Source organism: Castor canadensis, chromosome 8 (assembly GCF_047511655.1).
Source record: "Castor canadensis chromosome 8, mCasCan1.hap1v2, whole genome shotgun sequence".
In the NCBI taxonomy this organism is placed as follows: Eukaryota; Metazoa; Chordata; class Mammalia; order Rodentia; family Castoridae; genus Castor; species Castor canadensis.
The window spans coordinates 25,255,629-25,277,541 of NC_133393.1; the positions used below are offsets into that span (position 1 = coordinate 25,255,629).

The following is a 21,913-nucleotide window of genomic DNA, read 5'->3' on the forward strand; positions in this document are numbered from 1 at the left end:
AATGAGAACCCAAAAAAATATTGACAACACATGTAACAGAAAAAAAGGTTAACAGTTTACAAATTGATAAAACACATATATGTATATATATATGCATATACATATATATATAAACAACTGATACAGAGATGGCCAAAAGAATCTCAACAATCATTTCACAGGAGAGCAAAGCCCAATTGCTGAGTCAGAGAAATACAAATCAGATTGTAAAAAAAAATTTTTTTGGTGGGACTGGAGTTTGAACTCAGGGCCTCAAACCTGCAGAGCAGGTGCTCTACCACTTGAGCCAGTCCATTTTGTTCTTATTATTTTGAAAATGCTGTCTCAAACTATTTGCCCAGGCTGGCCTGGAACTTCGATCCACCCAATTTCAGCTTCCCAAGTAGTTAGGATTGTAGGTGTGAACCACCAGAACTGGGCTTGACAAAATATTTTTAAGGGCTGTAACTTCTATGGATGGTAGAGAGGGACAAAAAGGGAGCCACCATTCTCAGTGACAGGTATGTAGTATTATCTATTTGGAAAGCAATCTAGCAATATGACAATTAAAAATGCACATCTCGTATAACCCTCGTTTCCCTCCTGTGATCTAATCAAAGGGAGAAGTGCCAGAAAGTAAAAACTGTACAAAGATATTCAAATGTTATGGCACCTTTTGTCAGGACACAAATCCATAAATCATGTGAATGCCCATAGGGGACTGGCTAGGGAAAAAAATAAATTTTAAGGTTCATAGACTTCTATGCAGCTATGGAAAGTAACAAAACAGCAATAAGTCTCTGACTTGGAGTGATTTCTTTGTGCTACTGTTGGACATGAAAAGCAAGATACAGAAATATGAAAAATGTTCCTAACTTGTGAAAGCAAAGAACAAACCCCTGCATTTGTACATACACTTGTATGTATGTCTAGAGAGGCTATGTAATAGAATATGAGTTAACATAAATGGGTCAAGAGCAGGAAAGAGCAGAAAAAGGGTGGGCGGGGGAGAGAGACAGGTTGCATGTACTGTTTTCCTAAAATCTATAACATGGTAACATTTATGCATTTATGTAAAATCAAGTGATATATAAAAATCATTTACGTTCTTTAAAAATAAAGGCATCCTAGAAGAGATGGGGCAAGTCTTTGTGAAGGACATGATAGAATTAAACAGCAGCTAAACCTGGACCAGCTGACCCTGGGACCTTCCCACTTCACACCCTGCAATCTAAGAGAAGTGTGGGAACCCAGCACCTTCCAATCTCACCATCCTCTGCAGCCCCATAGGTCCAATGTAGTCCCTAAACCAGCAGACTTAGCATCTTCTAGAAGCTTTCGGGAAATGCAGAACCTCAGGCTCCATCTAGACCTGCTGTCAGAATCTGCATTTTAACACCATTCCCGGGTGACCTGTGCCCACTTAAGTTTGAAAATCCTGACTCTATTCCTTCTGGGCCTCAGGAATCCCAATGGTTATCTCCATACACCCAGTGTCTACTATCCCCTGCCTCCACTGCAGAAAAAGCCATCCTAACCCATGCCAGTGCCTGAGTCCTGCACTGACTGAGTTCTCAAGGCTCTGGAATCCTTAGGGACCCCTATTGCCACCTCTTACACTCCCACCCCACCCCTGTCATCAAGTCCAAAGCACCTCTTCCCCAGCTCTGCTTGCTCTGCCTCCAGTCCCCACCTTCTGAAGGTGGCTGCCTCTGATGGAAGAGCCCAGGGCTAAGGAAAAGGCTGAGTTGCCTTGGAGATGAGGGCGGGTCTAACAGGGAAGTCAGGTCACCCCAGGAGGTAGGAGGAGTAGGGGAGAGACTCCCCCATCTCTTTGTCCTCCTCCAGCTGCTCCCATAATGCTCTAGGGCAGGAATGTAGGAGGCAGCTGAGACCCCATAGCCATAAAGCAGCTGAGGGGATGACTGAATTGTGGGGGACACTTGGTTATCAAAGAAGAGGCTGGAACCAAAAGGCACCATGACTATACCTTGGGGGTCCAGTGCCATGGTACAGAGGACCAAGACTGGCTGGGAATTCCTGGGTGCCACTTTCCACCCCCACCTCTCTAGAAACAGCGGGGCCCTTGTTCCCCTGAGTAACCTTCATGCCTATCCCAGATGAGTCATCTGAGCCAGACAGAGCTGAGAGGAGCCTAGGGCAGAGACACAAAGACAGGCAGAGGACAGGAGGCAAGAGGAGGCACAGCAGAAACACAAAGCAAGAGGTAAATAGAGCAGCTCAAAATGCAGGGCACAGGGCCAAGTAGAGAAACACAGAGTACAGCAATGCCTTAGAGCAATCTGTTTTCCAACATCCCCAAGCACACTATCTCTCTCCACTAGGTCTCAACCTCACAATCAGAGAACAAGCCCAGAACACCCATCCCAGTCACATCCAGCTGAGACCCTTCACAACCAATTACAACCCAAGGACCAGGACCCTGCCTCAGGCCTTCACTCTCCTCTCCCAATGCCACATCCCACCCCAAACACCTACACCCACATAGCTCTATACACACACACACAGAGCTAGACATGCAAACTTACTGAGCTGGCTGTAAACACTGGGGCCAAATGCAGTGTACGCACATCTCTGAGGGCCTCAGACAACCCCTAAAGTCTTTCAGAGACAGGGCAAACACCACAGCTCGCATCCACATCCACACCTTGTCATTCTTTAAAGTCCAATCCCTCACTTAGTGAACAGCCACCTTCAGACACCTCTGAGCATGAAATGGCTTCTGAACATGCTTTTACGTTCAGAAGACACTCAGGCCCTTGAACATAGGATCCCACTCCCTGACACATGTGGGTGACCAAGCCAGAGACACGCCAACGGGGAGGGGGAGCAGATGGAAACTAGGGTGGGAAGAGTGGCAGTAAAAACAAGAGCCATCTGTCCATGTTCCCATACATCCTTTCACCTGTCTCCACAGTGCCAATCGGTTCTGGGCATACCTACATCCTCTTAAGAGTCCCAGCGCCAGCCAGAGGCTGGTTGGGTTGGAGGTGGTGGATAAGATTGTTCAGCCAGCAGGGAACCTGTAGGGTGAAGGCTGGGGACATGGGGGTGGGACCCTCGGAGTGGTACTTACTGGGCAGTGAGTGACCTCATCTCATAGCAAAACAAACCAACCATCCAGCGTGGACTGTCCCTGGCAGGTTGGTGTCAGGCCCTCTCCCTGCTGGGCTGTGGCCAGGCTGTCCAACTGGAAGCTGGCTGGCCGAGAGGAGGCTCAACAGTGGATGCCCCCGCGGGGACTGGCAGGGTGGAGGGCGGGCGGCTTCTCCAGGGGCGGATGAGATGACTAAGTGGGCTACATATGCGCACCTGTCCTCCTGGGGTTCGGTTCCTCCACGCTGAGTAAAGGGAAGTCACTCCCCACTATTGGAACACTTTTTCTCGGAAGTCAGGGGCTTCTCGGATTTCAGATAGGGAGCATGAGCACTGGGACGGCGGGCAGGGACCGAGCGCCCCGGCCTGCGCTCCCCCTCCGGCGCCGCCCTCGCCCCCCGCTCCGCGAGTCCCCCCGCGGCTCTCCCTACCTCTCATCGTTCTTCCCAGCAGACCCAGGCGTCCGACCCCGGAGTGGGGCCTCCTCGGCGGCGGGGCGAGGGGAGGGAGAGCGCAGGGAGCCAGGAGCCGGGAGCGGGAGGCGCCGGCGGGGCTCGGGTGTCGGGAGGCGGCTCCCGCGAGCAGCTGTCGGGGGCCTGTTCCGGGGAGAGGAGCCAGGGCTGGGGCGGCCCGAGCCCAAGCGCCGCCTCCCCGCGCCGGGCTCCCCCCCCCACCTCCTCCCGCCCGCGCTCCCTCCCCTCCGCCCTGTCGCCGCGCGTTCGGGCTTGCAGCCTCCCTTCCCCCTCCCGGGACCAGTGGCCCCCCGGCTCCCACGCCCGGCGCCGCCCCTCGGCCTAGTGCCCCTCTCCGCCCCGCCACGCCCACCCCGCATTCCCCCGCGCGCCAGACCTCCCCCAGGTAACCCGCCCGTGGTCCCCTCCCCAGCGCGCCATCCCCGCCGCCACCGCATGTTCTTGCTACAGCCCCCGCCCCCAGGCCTGTTCGGTGTCCAACCCCCGCGACCCCGAGTTCCCCACAAATGAGACCGCCCGGAGGCCGCCTACAACCCGCTCAGGATCCCCCAGAAGCAGGCCCCATGAGGGGATGGCGCTCCTCCCTACTTCCCCGTTTTCTGGGCTTGGTTCCTGTACAGACAAGCGATGAGGGGCAGCCCCAGGGCACCGAGGAAGGAGCGGGTTCCCACAGGCCCACCGCCCAGCCGAGCGCGGGAGCCCAAATGGGGGAAGGGAGCGGGGTTCACCTGTCCGACCAGACCCGCTCTTTTCACACTACCAGCCTTTGCTTCTTTCTGGCACCCTCTGGGTTTCTGTCTTCCACAGCCCAACCTAGATTGTCTCAGAGTCTGATGGCGGACCATTCTCTTCTAACTCCCTCTTCTGTCTCTGCCTTCCAGTCCCTCTCCCTAGCTCTTCAGTGCACTCCGCAGACCTCTCGGGAACTCTAGGGTCCAGACACCCAGGCCTGGGTTCCCCTGGGCTCTCTGCTCAGAGCTTAGGAATCCTCAGGGCCAGCTCTCTCATGCCCAGCCAGCTGTGGCCTTGTTGAGGGACTGATCACTGGCAAAGAGAGGCTAGAAATGGAGCCAGAACTGGTGGGTGATGGGGAGGAGGAAGACAGAAACACACTGAAAATCAGACCCAGAGGAAAAGGATGGGAACAAGAGATGCAAGGACGCTGAGTAAATAAAAGAAATGAAAGAACTGCTGAACTGTGGACCCATCAGGTAGGGGAACAGAACAGCTTGGGGTAGGAGGAATTCCACCTGCATTCAGAACCACCTGTCAGCCCTATCTCCACACCCCCACACCTGCCAACCCCTGGACAATGTCAGGTAACAGCAAGGTCTCTAGCAACACCGCAGATCTCCGCTCCATTACACCTCACAACCGATATAAATTCACACCCTAAGTGCAGTTCCAAACAGTCCCAAGAAAGAAACATGAAGCCCAAACCAGACAAGTACACAAAAGCACTACCAGGAAGAGGCTGGCCCTTGGGAGAGGCCAAGGCACATATGGGTTCAAGTTCACAAATCCAAGGACACTCCAGGGACTGAGGGACCTGCTAACAGATAGCCCTATGATCACTGACAGAATTACCTCATGCCCTCCCACCAAGCCTCCAGGGATCCCCCTACTCTCCACCTCCACCGCCCTCAGAGCACCTACCCCTCTGCAGACAGCACCAGGAAATCTGGGCCCTGGAGAGGCTGGGCCAGGCCCTTGGAGCCAGTCTGGGGGTGGGGCCAAGGCTTCCCTGTAACCTCACCTGGGCCAGCCTCAGCCCCTCCTCCCTGCAGCAGTGCTTTGGGGAAGTCCCCAGCAGGCCAGCCAAGCTGAGCCACAGTTCCTCACAACCTGGCGGGACATTCCACACCCCAGGCCCATGCTGACTGAGGCAGAAGGGTCCACTGGGAGAAGAAACTAGAGTCCTAAAATCTTTGCCCCTCTTCTCACTCTCCCAGGAGACATTCCTAGCCAGTGATGCCCACCTCATCCCAGCCCAGGAGTAGGAGGGATGCAGTGCTGGGGCCCAGAGGAGTCAAGTGACAACAGAAAGGGGGCTGGAGCCAACTGGAATGCGGGGCTTGGAGCCGAGATTCCCAGGGGCCAGAGAGGGAAATCCCAGACTTCCAGGGGCCCACAGAGTAGTGCCAAAAACCAAGGGTGACTGCCCATTCCTCATTTCCCTCACCACTCCCAACCCAAGAGGCCCCCAACCCTCTAAGGGCTATTCATGCCCTCCTGTCCTGGGTTGTCCTCCCCTAAAGTAATGGCCTCCTGCTGCCCAGGAAGGAAAAGAGGAGAAACAGCTGAAAAAATGTGAGTAGAGGCATATGAGAAAGAGGAGAGCACAACTCTGGGCCTGCAGGGACCTGCAGACCACCGGGCCAGTGTAGGGAAGTTGAGCAGGACCAGCGGGAGGGAGGATGGGGCAGATTACACCCTCCCCAGCTACAGCTCCCTAGTCCCCTTCCCAGAGATGCAGCTGCCTCTGGGGTAGCAGGTTGGTCAGCAGCTGGTGAGAGTGGGACTTGACTGGCCAGGAGGCAGGGCAAGGGGTGGGAAAGGCTCTGGTTATGAATCATACATTAATGCCACTGAATACAAATGAGAAACTGAGGCCCAAAGTGTGAACAAGGAAGAAGAGATGATGTAGCTCTGGGAGAAAGATAAGACAGAGCTCAGTTGTGGATAGCCTGGGGGAGGGAGAAAGAAGGGACAGAAGACCAGTGGAGAGAAGAAGGGGCCTAGGGGTCAGATGGGGACAATGGTGATGAAACTCAAAGAGAGGCAAGAGAGAGACTGAGGCAAGGCTTGGGAAACTAAGAAGAGTGAGGACAAAGGGCACACACACCAATAAGTAGGAAGACCAAGGGACACAGAAGAAAGTGAGGGGGGCGGGCATAGACATAAAAACCTCAGGGAGGAGCCTGGGAGGTGAGCAGACGGACCAAGAGGACCAAGGGGTTAAAAATAAAGGACAAAGGGAGAGAAGAGGTTGCAGAAAGACTGAGACATGGGGAAAAAGAAGGGAGAGACTGAGGCACAGAGTTTGAAAAAAAAAATGGGACATGAGGGGAAGTCTAAGAGGATGAGAAAGGAAGGGCAACTGTAGGACAGACAGAGAGGAAGGCGGGAAAAGAAAGCCAGAGATGAAATTGAACCTGTCTGGGACTGTAGGACATAAGCCCCAGTCCTTCCTTTGGGACATCCTAGCCCCTCAGTCTATTTTCCACACAAGGCACCCACTCTATTCCTCATCCTTCCTCCTTTCACTGCACCTCTAGTCAGACCCACCTGGTCTCTCCCCACAAAGGCAGGGCCCCGTTCCAGTGTCCACGCTTGCCCTTCCAGTTCAGCTCTGACTTCCTCCCTCTCACCTTCAGCTCAGGTTCTCCTGGGTCCTGGTCTCCCCAGTCTCAGGCCTTTGGGGTTCCAGGTCTGGGGCTGTGGAGGCTGCCTGGCTTTGTCCAAGAGTCCAGGGCCCGGGGCCCAGGAGCAGCTGCCCGGGCCAGCTGCGGCTGGCTTCAGTGTGACCATGGCAACCCAGCCCGCTCCCCTAGCTGAGCCTCTCGGCCCCCGCAGAGAGGGAGGGGACAGCCTGGCTGGGGAGAAAGGGAGGGGTAGCCGAGAACTGTGAAACTGAACCAAAGGGAGACCCCAGACAAAGAGACCCCAAACAAAAGAAGACGAAGGAGGCCCGAATAGGCAGAAAGCAGCATTGGCTTGCTGTGACCCAGAGTTTAGAGCCAGCTTGACGTGCAGAGAGAGGAGAAGGTGTAGGGGGGGTGGGCGCTAAAGGTGGAAGAAGAGAGATCAGAATTGACCGGGTGGTCCTTTGGAGAACTTCTTATGAGTCCATGAACGATGCACTTCCAGGATTTTGATTTTGCACGGGGCGGGGGGGTTGGGGGGAGTTGGGGGGGGAGGGGAGGGAAACAGAACAGTTTCCAAGTTAGCTGCCCCAAAAATATTACATGGTGAAAGACTCCCCCAGTTGCACCTGTGGTCACAGGAAGCACCAGAAGTCAGGGATGCCCCAATTTCAAACATCTGCTGACCTATACTTGTTAAATATTGCGAGCAGCATTGTCAAACGGTACACTCCAATTCTTGGTCTGGAAACACAGTGTTCCCCAAAGCTGAAGGAAGGTGTCAGATTGGACTTGGAGGGGGTAGGACCAGAGGGAGGTAGTAATGATGCTTCTGATCTCGCAGTGCGTGAGAGGAAGCCTAGCACCAACAGGGGAAGGGATAAAGCCAGGCTCGTCCTCTGAAAGGAAGGTTGAAATTACCACTACCATCTGGCTTCTCTTGGCTGAGTCCTTCACCCTTCAAATTCCCTCACCAGTAGGATGGGGAGACCAGGGAGGGGAGTCTGTCTGGGTGGCAACTCTTGGTACTTAATGTGTCACTGGGGGGGTCTCTCAGTCTCACAGATACCCGAAGAGCATGGCCCACTTCACCCTCCCGGCACATAGAGTCCAGAGGGAGAGCCGGGTATAAGCATGTCCCTAACCACGACAGGCTGGCCAGAGGGGGCAGTGGACCAGAGGAGGGTCAAGCCAGTCCTGAGCAGGCAGGAGGAGACTGAGACAGGCCTAATAAAAGAACACAGCCTGAACTGGGCTGTAGGTTGCATTAAGATTTGAAGAGATGAGGCAAGGCTGTTCTGGCTGAGGCAGCTGTGGGTGAACAGGCAGGGAGGTGCCAACTTGGGTGTGTGAAAATGCAGCTGTGACTGTAAGTAGGGTCTGTCCTGATGAGTAAAGCCAGAAAAGTAGACGTGGTCTCTTAATAGTTTAGCCTATTCTGAAAGTGAGGTGGAAGAGCCTTGGGGTACTGAGCTGGGAAGTGATGTGATTAGATTTGTGTTTTGAAAAAATCAGTTTCTGAGCTGGGTGTCCGTGGCTCACGCCTGTAATCCTAGCTACTCAGGAGGCAGAGATCGGGAGGTTCAAAGCTAGCTCCAAGCGAATAGTCCTGAAGACCCTATCTGGAAAATATCCAACACAAAAAAGGGCTCGAGGAGTGGCTCATGCAGTAAAGTGCCTGCCTAGAAAGTGTGAGGTTTTGAATTCCAACTCCTGAGTTCAAACCTCAGTACTGCCAAAAAAAGAAAGAAAGAAAAAGAAAAGCAGTTTCTGGCAGCAGCATGTGAGAAGCAAAGTTCAGTGAGGGGAGGAACGAGCTAATCCCAGCTTCATCCAGTCCACATCCCCCTGTGGCTCACCTTCAGCCCCAGCCAAGGAAGGCCATAAGGAAATGGTGAGATCCACCGCACATGCTAGGCATGATCCCCATGTCTTCCCCATCCTATGGTTATCTCCCCAAGGCCCTCTGAGGTGGGTGAGTCAAAGGTCTTCATAAAAATAAAACCAGGCTAGAGAGGTTGGAACTTGCCCTAGCTGCCTTGCCTCTTCCTGCCCAGGACTTCTAGATTCCTCCACCTCACTCTTCCAAAAGGGGCAAGGGATCTAGACCCAATCCCTGGACTCAGCCTTGAGCCTCTTGCGTCCTGCCCCCCCAGCAATCCCCACGTTTTGTGGATTTCAACCATCTAAGTCTTTGGACTTTATAGTCCCTGCAATGAACAGGTAGGCCACGGGAGGGCGCAGATGACCACCGCCAATCCTGGCGGAGGAACACAAAAGGCCTCTGGGGATAGAGAGGCAAGATGCGCAGAAGCAACAGAGAGGGCGGGATAGGCGAGAGAGGCTGAAAATCAACGTAGGGTAACCGCTAATCGCGTATCAGAGATAACTGTCATTTATAGAAGGAATCAGAATATTCACTTTCTCTTTGCTGTCCTATGCTAAAAGCCTGTGTCACTCCCAGCAGGCCATGGGATCATGAGCCTTGCCTATGCCAGGCTCTGCTCTCGGGTCTTTCCAGACTAATCTCATTTGGCATTCTGAAATATGCCCTCTGTACAGCGGCAGCAGCTGAAGTTAAGGCCCCGCCCCAACATACACACAGAGAATAACTTGCTGAGCTTGAATTCAAGTTTGAGTCCTTTTTGCCTCCAAAGCCAAACTAGTCTGAGAGTCTTAGCCACCATTATTTTGCCAGTTCTAGAGGTCTATCATGAACTCTTATCTCTTTATAGTCCTTGAAGATTTGGGGACCCTGTCTTTAACTTTTCTAATTCCATCTCCCAAGAATACAAACAACCAATTCATTCTTGTTTGTGAACAAAAAATAGAGGTCAAAAAATGACAGTGAGGTAGACCACCTGCCTAACAAGCATGAATTTGAAGCCCTGAATTCAAACCCCACCAAAAAACAAAACAGTACCATCAAAACAAAAATGGCAATTGGGCCAGACCAGTGGACCACGCCTGTAATTCTAGGTACTCAGGAAGCTGAGATCTGGAGGATTACCATTTGAGGCCAACCTGGGCCAAAGTTGTTTTTGTTCTTATTTTGGTTTTTTCCTTTATTGTGCCAGGTGGGGGTACATTGTGGCATTTACAAAGGTTCTTACAATATATCTAACATATCATACTTGAATTCACCTCCTCCACCGCTTTCCTTTTTCCCTCCTCCCCTAATTCCTGGAATAGTTCTAAATTATCATTTTTGCATTTGCATACATGTGTTCACATTTTCGTGTGTGTGGTACTGGGGCTTGAACTCATGGCCTTCAACTTGAGCCACTCCACCAGCCCTATGTTTGTGAAGGATTTTTCAAGATAGGGTGTTGCGAACTCTTTGCTCTGGCTGGCTTTCAACCATGGTCCTCCTGATCTCTGCCTTCTGAGTAGCTAGGATTACAGGCCCGGCTTGTGTACACATTTTTTGCACTGCATTCACCCTCCTACCCTCCTTTCCCCCCCTCCCCCCTCCCACTGGTGCTGCCCCAACACCTCCCCACCTCCCCTGCAGGACCTGTTCCACCCTGCTGTTCTCTAATTCTGTAGACAGAAAAGAGAAAAGATAAAAAAAGAAAACAATGACACTTTTGCTTGTTTGACATAAAGGTAGCTTCACAGGAAGTTTCCTTGTGATATTTCCATCCATATATGTATTATACCCCCCAACTGGTCTATCTCCTCTAATTTTCTAAATTCTACCTTAGTCCCTCTCTTATGGTGTTTCACCCAGTTTAAGGTTTCTATATTCATTCTTGTGAAGAGAGTACATCAACCATATTCAAGTTCTTAGTTTCCTTCTTTTATCCTACCCCTCCCGTGCATGACCTCCCCTTAGTATGGCCAGCGTTTCATAATATCTCTCCATTTGTAGTAGGTTTATATTCCACATATAAGAGAACCTTAGAGAACCTAAGAGGCCTTCTGAGCCTGGCTAACGTCACTTAAGATGGTGTTCTCCAGTTCTAACCATTTACCTGCAAATGACAAAATTTCATTCCTCATGGCTGAGTAAAATTCTGTTGTATATAAATACCACTTTTTCTTAACACATACATCAATAGTGGAGCATCTTGGCTGTCAAAAAGTTCTTAAGACCCCAACTCAACCAATGACTGGCTGTGTGGGATGCATCTGTCATCCTAGCTATGTGGAGAAGTACAAATAGGAGGATCGTGGTCCAGGCCAGTCAGGCATAAAATAAGACCCTGTCTCAAAAATAACCAATACAAAAAGTGGCTCAAGTGGTAGAGCACCTACCTAACAAGTATGAGGCCCTGAGTTCAAACCTCAGTACTGCCAAAAAAGGAGGAAGAAAGATGACAAATGATTTGCCCAAGGCCACACTGTGAGTCAAGGTCAGTGCTAGGACAGGGTTTCTCCCATCCAAGTACTAACCAGGCCCGAGATCAGGCACATTCAGGGTGGCATGGCTGAAGACAGGATAGTGTTTCTTAAAGTAAGGTCTCTAGTCTCTCGAGGCCCGTGTGAAAATTATTAAATTCCATGTTTTCATTGTCCTTGGTAATCCGAAGCAGTTTGAATCATGCGTTACTGATCCTGGAGCTGCATGTGAGTGCCTGATTCATTAAAGTGTTTACTTTCATTGTCTCAGGCTGCTTTTGTACCAAGTGAAGGCCACAAGACAAGTACTAACATACTTCTTAGTAATCTGAATAGATCTGAGAAGGGGAAGAATTGAGTCATCCCGGCACACAGTGAAATATCGTGCCAAGTTCAAAAGAACCTGCGTGTTTTTTGAAAGGCAGCGCATGTTCACGTTGCCAGCAGCAACTTCATTTCAGAAAAACAACACTGTTCATCACGTTAAATTAATGTTAATTTTTAATCGCCTTTCAACTTTGGTTTGTATTAATTGCTACTTTGTTTTGATCTTATAACTGCTTTTAACTAGTGAAACATAAGAATTTCATAGTTTGCTGTGTTTGCGGACATAGCTTGAATACATTTAAATTATAAAAATAATAAATCAAGTCCATGAAAACTGTTTTCCTCCCAAAAGTGCTCAATCCTTCCAGTGAGGCTAAACTAAACCTGGACCTTCAGGAGTCTCCAAAGGAAACCTGCAGTGATGGAATTCCTGCTGAAGGTCAAAACTCCTTCCACCCCCAAGACCAAGTGAAAGGAAGTTAGAAGAAAGGGAAGAACAATTCACAAAACAAGAAAGTCATAGGGCAGGTGCCTGGGGAAAATCCAAGAAATATGTACAAGGTTGAATTGAAGTGAGATAGTTTAAAATTTTTTCCAAATAAATACACATAAATTTTTTAAGGACATGGCTTTTAAGTAAAAGTAAAGAAAAAGGAGGACTGGTGGAGTGATTCAAGTGGTAGAGCACCTGCCTAGGAAGTGTGAAGCCCCGTGTTCAAACCCCAGTGCTACGAAAACAAATGAAAGAAAAGGGATATGGTCAGATTTTTAAGAATGCTTGTGGCTGCAAGTATCAGAAGATCTTAAACAAAAACTCTGGAAGGTTCTGGGTTAATTTTCATGGTTTGGTGATGTCATCGGGACCCAGGCTTCTTTCCACCTCAATGTGGTTATTCACTCATAGACCTTGGCTGGCTACAGTAACTGCACACATCACATCCCCCTCAACCATACCCAGAGACACAAAGCCTTTCTCAGAAGAGCTCCACAGGCTCCCCCATATCCCACTGGCCCAGAATTCACTCCTCAGTCTGTCATGCAGGAGCAAAAGAAATGGCATGGCTGATTTAGATCAATTCTAGCAATACACCTCTTTGGACTACAAGGGACCTCCTTCCATGCATACATGGGAGGGCACCCCTGAAACAACAAATAAATAAAATGTTGTGAATGTTTTACAGCAATGAAGCAGGAGATGGCTGTTTTGTGGACTCTAAAAGCATCTTCTGTGAAAAGCTTTCATAAGATTGGACAGGCTTTCTCCAAGGGATTTGTCTGCCATGCCAAGGAGGTTGGCTCTGATCCAGTGGGTTCTGGGAAGTCTTTAAAAACAATTGAGACTGTGCATGATCAGATGAAGGATGATAAGAAGGGAAAGTGAGATTAGAGCCAGGGGTGCCAAGAAGAAGGCTATTTGTCATGGGCTTCTCATTGTAAATCATGCAACGGATAAGAAACCAGAACTGCCAGGTGGATAGGTAACCTTCATGCTGGGTGGATTGCAAGAGCAGCTATGAACGCTGCTCTTGGAGACCCTCCACCATGAACCTCATAGCTATTCCGCCACTGGCCAAAGTACGAGAGCCGTCTTCATGCTTGAGGGAACCCAGAGCCATCTGCTGGTGGGAGGGTGGGGGCTGTCCTGAAGCTTCAGAGGTCGGGATGGAAGGGGTTAAGCATGTCAAAGGAGGCTCCCTAAAAGCTAAAATCTGCCACCGTGCTCCCGCAACAGATCCCCATGTTCCTTTCAAAGCCCAGAAATGACAGCCTGAGATTCCCATTAGCCTGATTGGGTCAATAAAACATTCATTTAAGGACATCTCTTGCACCTCTCACCCAGACCACAGGGAAACCACTGGCATGGACTTCATAATGACCTTCCCGTGCCTGAGGACAATAGTGATAAGGTGACAAGGTGACCCACCCCTCCTATTCACTGAAGAAAACTACATAACCTCATTATCCTCAATTGAGGCTTGAAGTTCACATCATGTCTCTAGATAACTTTCAAATGGCTCCACTCGAGAAGTCACTTGCCCGCTGCCCACACCAGGTGTCAGGTTGCCTATTAGCCACCATCTGGACACATTCTCCCAGGCTTGCCAGGAATCTCACCCTGAGCCTGGTTTGACACATGTGCTCCATGAAAACCCCAGACTGAGTATTGGGGAGTTGGTGGCAGGAGGTAAGGGAGTACATTTCCTAGGGCAATTTATCCTCCCCACAATGGGATTAGCTTTTTCAATTTTTTTTTTGTAGCACTGGGATTTGAACTCAGGGTCTACACCTTGAGCCACTCCACCAGATAGGGAGTGGTTCAAGCCACTTGTGAGATAGGATCTCGAAAACTATTTGCCCGAGCTGTCTTCAAACCATGATCCTCCTGATCTCTGCCTCCTGAGCACCCAGCTTCAATTTTTTTTAATACTTTATTTTTTTATTGTACTGGATGGGCATACATTGCGGCATTTACAAAAGTTCTTACAATATATCAAATATAGCATACTTGAATTCACCCTCTTCACCATTCTCCTTTACGCACCCCTCCCCCCTCAATTATTAATATCATTTTATAACATCAGTTTTGGAACATCCTGCTTGCAAACAGTAAAGTTGTTGAATTGTAAAGGAATTTTCACATGGTCCCATTCTGTAGCATCTTCTTTTAATGTTTTCATGGTATATGTTTTCAGATCAATAGAAACATAACAGAGAGAGGGACTGAAATGTCCTGTGTTCCAAGTCAAAGAACCAATCAGAATAGATGCAAATAAAAAAAAAAAGAAATCTGAGACATGTAATCCTAGCTACTTGGGAGGCTTGAGACTAGGAGGATAGCAGTTGGAGGCCAGCTAGGGAAAATAGTTTGAGAGACCCCCCCCCCCCATCTCCGAAATAACCAGAGAAAAATGGACTGGAGGTGTGGTTCCTGCTTTGCAAGGGTGAGCTCAAGTTGGAATACACAGTGAGACTTCGCCAAAAAAAAAAAAAAAAAAAGGAAATATCTGAAATTCTACCTGGTTTTTCCTAGATAGCTAAAATTCTGAGCTGGCATGCAACCTTGGTCATCAGTCTGAGCTGGCACCTCAACTGGGTCCCTCTGGGCAGTGACTCTGAGTGTCTGTAACTCTGATTGTAGAGCTGGCTTGAAGGCACAGGGGCAGACTGAGGATAGGATGAGAGGCAGGTGGGAGTCCTGCCAGATGGTTTATTCACAGGATATTCTCCATGAGACATTTTCCTTACAAATGTAGCTTCACAAAGACAAGAGCACCTCTCCTGGGTGCCATTGAGGAGTTGAGGAGACTATCCACACTCACAGGAAACTGCAAGGAAGGTTAGCATTCAAGGTTTTCAAGGCCAAAATCCAAACAATGCAGTGTCTGGGAAAGCACAGGTCACCCATCCATATCCCCATCACCCAAGCCTTTGGGCTTCTTCATGTGTTCCCTAGACTAGCAGAGACTGTCTCTCTAAGACTTCTCTTTGGTCCTTACCACACTTTCTCCTTCAACCTTCTATCTTCTTCCCCCTCTGAAAATCTTCCCTTCTATCTTCTCTCAGATTTTCCCACCTCCTCAATGTCTCTGTGCTGAGCAGCCACCATTCACCCCAAGATTAGCAAACCCCTGGCCTCCCCTTACATTTGTGAAATCATCAGAGTGCCTGGTCAGAAGACTCTTCTCTATCCAGTTTTTACTTGTTTGTCTTTTTGAGACAGGGTCTTGATAAATAGCCCAGTCTGTCCTTGAACTCATGATCCCCCTGCCTCTATCTCTCAAATTCTGGGATTACAGGTGAGCTCCACTACACCCACTCATCATCTGTTTCTGCTACTGGGAGTGGAAATTTGGAAAGATTGGTGTAGGATGGGAAAGGAAGGGCTGTCCTGCAGATAAAGTCTGTTTTTGTTTGGTGGCTACTGAGTGTAGAAACAAATCAGACACTTTCAACACAGAAAGAGTTAATTTTCTGCACCCCAGCAGCCCAACCGCAGGGAGTCAGGGCAGATTCCCTTTGGTAAGGCAGTCTGTCAAGGCCTATTTGTTTGAGGGTTGACAGACTTTACACACAAGACTCACCCAAGCAGAAGCAGCAGCCAGGCATGATGAACTTGACCCCGTAACACAGTCTTGGACATTAAACCCAAAGTGCTTTTTTTTTGTTTGTGTGTATGTATTGATTTTGGTCCTACATATAAGACTATAAATCCATCTGTGCAATGACAATGTTTACCATGTGCACCTTATGACAGATGAAAGAGGAATTCAGGAAACATTTCTGGAATAAAATGATAAGTGGATGTTGGCACCCCCCCCACACACACACAAGTACACAGGCAGTGCTGAGGCAGTCTTTTAATGAAGGACACAGATAAGAGGGAAAGGCTTTCCCCACTGGACACAGACACTCCCCCGCCCAGTGCAGATTAGGAACTTTAGGGCCTGAAGGGATTGAAGACCAGGTTGCAGCATGCCTGGATGACAGGGTTCATGAACACATCAGACTCCCCTCGCACCTCCAGAAATATACTTAGAAAAGGGGACATTGCAGGGGTTGAGAAAAGACCCTAAAATGTGGGTTCTTACCTTAAAGTGGCCCAATCTGCACATTCCCACAGGCTAGTGAGACCACCTTCCATTGGTTAGGTTGGGCTAAGGTTACAAAAAGAACTTAAAGTTTCAATCAACACACTGGTTAGAACTCTGCATGCACAATAGTTGGGGCACCCAGAGTGACTTCCTTAACCTGCAAGCTCACGGTTGTCAACCCTCAGACCTGTCACTTCTTGTTTCAGTTTATTCTTATGACCTGGGCCTGGAGCAATGGGCACACACTTGTGGAAAAACATCTGCAGGCTTTCCACACTCTGCCCTTTGGCTATCCTTTAAAGCAGAGATCAGGAAGATTGTGGTTCAAAGCCAGCCCCAGGCAAACAGTTCCTAGACCTTATCTCAAAAATACCTAACACAAAAAGGGCTGGTGGAATGGCTCAAGTGGTAGGATGCCTGCCTAGTAAGTGGGAGGCACTAAGTTCAAACCCTAATACCACTGAAAAAAAATCTATTGAGGTATGATCGGCATACAATAAACTGTACAGATTTAAAGTGTGCACTTTGGTAAGTTCTGTCATATGTGCACAGCCATGGAAACATCACAATGAGGAGAGAACCTATCCATCACCACTAACATTTTCTCCTGCCCTTTCTAAGTCCTTCTCTCCTACCCCTCTCCAACCCCATTCCCAAGCAACCAGGGATCTGCTTTCTGTCTCTATAGATTAGTTTGCATTTTCCAGAGTTTTATGTAAATAAAGTCATACACTGGGTACTTTTTTTTTTGGCCTGGCTTCTTTCACTCTGGTTGTAGCTTTTTTTTTTTTTTTTTTTTTTGCAACACTGGGGTGTGAACTTAGGGCTTCACCCTTGCTAGTCAGGCACTCTTACTGCTTGAGCCACTCTGTCAGCTGGCTGTGGACTTTTAAGAGACTGTTCTAATGGAAAACCACTCAGCTCAGAGAATTCTGCCAAAGTGCTCACACTCTTGCCTGTGCAGCAATCAGGTTCCCAAATTCTTGATAGACTATATAATTTTTCTACAAGGATGCCAAAACTACTTCATGGTTAATGGATATCTCTTAATCAGAAACAAGAATAATTTGAACTCTTAATTTTTTGCCTAAATACATAAACTTGAATATCAATATCCCCCTCCCTCTACCAATTCTCATAATAATAAATTTTTTTAAAGTTCAGTTCAGGGAAATAACGTACACAGAGAATTCCTTGAAGAATATTCAATCAATCCATCTAGCTCTGTGGGTTATGCAATTGCAGCACTGTGACTGTGGACTATGTGGTTTTAAGCCTTTCTAGTGTGCTTTCAGCTTAGAGGGAGTCAATAAGAATTGGATGTACAGCCAGGCACCAGTGGCTCACTCCTATAATCCTGGCTACTCAGGAGGCAGAGATCAGGTTCAAAGCCAGCCCAGGCGAATAGTTTGTGAGACCTTAGCTTGAAAAATCCCATCACAAAAAAGGGCTAGTGGAGTGGTTCAAGGTGTAGGCCTTGAATTCAAGCCCCAATACTGCAAAAAAAAAAAAAAAAGTATTGGATGTAATGCTGAAGAATTTGTGGATGAAATGGTACAGTGTCTGAAATTTATTTTTTAAAATCAGCAACAATTAAAAAAAAAGTGATAGGGGTTGACTGAGTATGGCCAACTTCTGGCAATGGTAAGGCTTTGGATAGATACAAAAAGGGTTTAAATACTTTTCTGATAGCTCTTGAATATGTTTGAAAATTACCATCATAAGCAGAGTTTTTCTAAACAAATGTAAGACATTCCCCCATTATCTTTATCATAGGGATTTTGTTTAAGATTTTGTTTATTCATCATTTTTCAAAACATCTAAGCTTTAGATGAGAAATTACAGGTAATTTTAAGACTTAAATAAAATAATAGTTATCTTAGTACTGCTTAGCAGAGAGTAAGCACTTAATAAGCATTGGTTGTTTATTGCATAATGATTTCATCAGAGTTGATTTGTGGGTATTAGTAGACAGACCTACTGGAAACATGGAGGTTTTCTTTTATAATGGGGCAAAACACAAAAGGAAAAAAATGTCTTTCTCCTGAGAGCTAGCTTCTTGGGAGGTTGAGATTGGGAGGATTGTGGTTTGAGGCCAGCCCAGGCGAAAAAAGAAACCTCATGAAATCCTATCTGGGATCTTATGAACTGGGTGTGATGGCATGTGCCTGTCATCCCAGTTATTATAAGCATGAATAGGAAGATCATGGTTTGGGGCCATCCCTGGGTATAAATGAGATCCTAATCAAAAAGCTGAATGCTGGTGACTCACACCTATAATCCTAGCTACTTGGAAGGAGGATTGCAGTGCAAGGCCAGCCCTGGTTAATAGTTTGTGAGACTCCATCTCCAAAATACTCAGAGCAAAATGGACTGGAGGTGGGCTCAAGTAGCAGAGCGCCTGCTTAGCAAATACTAGGCCCCAAGTTCAAACCCCAGCACCACAAAAAAAAAAAAAAACCACAAAGACCCAGTGCTACCCACCAACAGTCTTTTCCTTGCCCTAGGAATTCTTGCATCACTGGGACCTTCTGCCTTTCCTGCTCACTGTAGTGATGGTCAGTGATGGTCACAGCCTGAGGTATTTCAACATAGCCTTCTTTCCTACCTCCTTCAGGGGATTCTCCTGTTGGCATTACTTGCCTGCTGGCTTCTCAAATCAGACAGGGTATTGATGAAGCTCTTCACCAGTAGTAAAATGGTGTTTTATCATCTACAGTTTTATTTTGGGAGCAAAGCAATTACTACCTCCAGTTCTAGTAGGGCGTTTGAACTATCTCAATTTTATGGGGCATAAAGGGTGGCTGGGATATGTGCTGGGATATGTGCTTCTGAAGTGACTGAAGACTGACTACCCTCTGCTATTGACCTACAGGACAAGGAAAAAGAAAGAATCTCTTCATTTTCTGGAAGTTCACTTCAAGGAGATTCTTCTGATGATAATTTCTGTCAAATGCCTGCTCCCTCAGGATAGAGCACTGCATCGTCATTGTCATACACTTCAGCAGCACCTCCACTCCCCTGCATTTCTTCTGTTTGCCTAGGGTTCAGCATCTCCCAGCCAACCTGTTCCCTCCCAAACCTACTAATTCATCCCAGAGAGGTTAAAAACCAGGCCATAACAGCCAGACGTAGTAGGATTACATGCCTATAATCCCAGCTACTGTGGGGGCTGAGATCAAGAAGATAATGGTTGGAGACCAGCAGGGATTTTGGGGGGTATAACTAAAGCCCAAAAAGGGCAATGGATATGTGTGGGCTCAAGTGGTAGAGTGCCTGCCCAGTAAGTGTGAGGGCCTGAGTTCAAACCCTAGTACTGCCAAAAAAAAGGAATGATTTGTTTTGCTTAGCCTCAATACCATGGGCCTGTGGCAAAGACTCATGGCAAAGAGCGTGTGGCTGACCAGAGCTGCTCACTTTATGGTGTCTGAGAAGCGAAGAGAGAACGCTTTTATAATAAAGCCACTGCCCTCAGACCCATTAAGCTATGAATCCATAAATGGACGAATTCATTCATGAGGTCAGAGCCCTCACTCAGGATCCAGTCACTTCCCAAAGACCCCACCTCAAAATACTGTGCATTGAGGACTACACTTTCAACATATAAGCTCCTGGGAACATGTAAGCTTCAAACCAGAACAGTGAACAAACATCCTTTTTATTTTATTTATTTAATTTTTTTGGCAGTACTGGAGTTTACACTTGCTAAGCAAGTGCTCTACCACTTGAACCACACCCCCAGACCTAAACATCTTTTTAATTTAAAAAAAATGTGGACAAATGTTTCTTATAACCAGCATTCATGGGCTCAAGTTACAAGTAAACAGTTTGAGCAACAGCTGCAGAAGAGGTGTTTGTAGGGCGCTCTCTCCAGGAGTGAGAACTGTCCCTCATCCTGCATCAGACTGTTGATGCAGAGTGTAGAAGATGAGGGATGGAGGGCAGAGGTGAGGCTGGGGTACCTAGGGCTCAAGGATGCTGCCCTTGAATCTCCTTTGAAGGATAAGAAGGAAAGCTCAAAAACTGAGGAATGGGAAGGCACCCTGGAGGCCTGCCAGCTGGCCTCAAAATACCCTGCCCAGGTCCCACCTGCACAGCCTGGCTGAGGCCTGTGGCTTCAGCACCATTTTCCCATGTGCTGTCTTCTGGAATACAGTCACTACAAATGTGAGGACATGCTAGTGTCCCAGAGACCCTTTTCTAAACCAGGCATCCATGCTTCCCCCAACCCTCATGTCCATCTCTTTCAGAGATGGAACTTCCAGGTCCTGGTCCTACAGCTCCAAGTGCTGACTCTCCACTTCCCCGCCCCCCCCCCACCTCCCCACCTCTCTCTCTCTCTCTCTCTCTCTCTCTCTCTCTCTCTCTCTCTCTCTGTCTCAGCATCGAAAATTCTCTACATTCCAGGAAGGAGTTATCTCCGCCTCCAGCTGCCCTTGAGTATTGAGCAGCATTCCATACAAGCCAAGCATGCAAGGGAGAAGGGAAGGAGACCAGAGACCAGCAGAATAGGGGCTCTCTTGGAAAAACAGCCATAACCTGCCTGAGCCAGCCTTGAGGTACCAGGAAATCCAGCCTTCCCTGAACCAGGGCTCTGGATGCTCCCACCTATGCCCCACATCCCCTTCAGCTCTTTTCTTCCCAAAGCAGTCCTCCTCCCACTCTGCTTTCACTTAGTTTTTCTCTTTCTCCCACTCCAATTGACCCAGTTCCATCTTCTTTCCCATCTTTGACTCTTTCTTCCCTCCTGGGTCCATCTTTGACTTTGCTAGGTTTTGATAAAGAATGTCCTCAGAAAAATAAAGAATATCCTAAGGACCAATCACAGCAGGCTTGTGGTTTGGAACCTGCTTTCATGTGCCCCTCCATGGACTCTTGACATGTTCACTAAGCTTAGTGGGTAAGACACCTTAGCAGCCATGTTTGATCCAGGGCTCTAAGGCCTCCAACTAGTCCTTGCTTAGATCATATTTCAATATAATTGATTCCTCTTATTCCTATGGATTTGATTTTATGCAGTCAGGTGTTACTTATTGACAGGGTTACTTATTCTGAGAGATGTCAGGCAATTTCACAGAGTTGTAAACATCATAGGGTGTTCTTCACAAACCTAGACAGGACCAGGTGATGAGACTCATGACTGTAATCCCAGCTACTCAGGAGGCAGAGATTGGAAGTTCATGGTTGAAGGCCAGCCTAGGAAAAATGTGAGCGAGACCCCCATCTCAACAAACAAGCCTGTTGTAATGGTGCCTCTGATATCAACTACAAGAGAGGAGTAGGTAGGAGGATCCAAAGAGGTGGCGTCTTGAGACTTTGCCAAAAAAAAGCCTAAACTATTCTGGGGGCCTTTGGCTCACACCTATAATCCTAGCTACTCAGGAGGCAGAGTTCAGGAAGATCATGGTTTGAAGCCAGCCTGGGCAAATAGTTCGAGAGATCCTAGCTTGAAAAACCACCACACAAAAAAAGGGTTAATGGAGTAGCTCAAGGTGTAGGCCTTGATTTCAAACCCCAGGACGGCAAAAACCCAAAAAGGGTTGTAGGAGTGACTCAAGCAGTAAACTGCAGACCTGGGTTCAATCCCCAATAACACACACAAAACTGGACAGTATAGGTCACTCACTTGATGTGGCCTCTTGATGTCATCAAGAGATGAACTTGAGATGTATGAGGCCACTACCAGCATAACTCAGCTCAGCTCACCCGTTCACAG

General features: G+C 48.2%; 1 protein-coding gene across 8 annotated transcripts in view; it reads right to left on the minus strand.

Annotated features, from left to right (window-relative positions):
- The window catches only part of Ddr1 (discoidin domain receptor tyrosine kinase 1), a 117,571-nt gene that overhangs the window by 10,994 nt on the left and 84,664 nt on the right, over positions 1-21,913 (minus strand). The window contains exons 1-2 of one of the 8 annotated variants that reach the window (XM_074082572.1): positions 6,941-7,083; positions 3,528-3,692 (exon numbers count right to left, since the gene is read on the minus strand). The exons of 1 other annotated variant lie outside the window; for it this stretch is intronic. The gene's annotated coding sequence lies outside the window, so the exon portion shown is untranslated. Of the gene's footprint in view, positions 1-3,076; positions 3,254-3,527; positions 3,762-5,225; positions 5,337-6,857; positions 7,085-21,913 lie in introns of those variants that run through there. 6 more of the 8 variants (XM_074082573.1, XM_074082576.1, XM_074082574.1 and 3 more) reach the window with 6 other exon arrangements.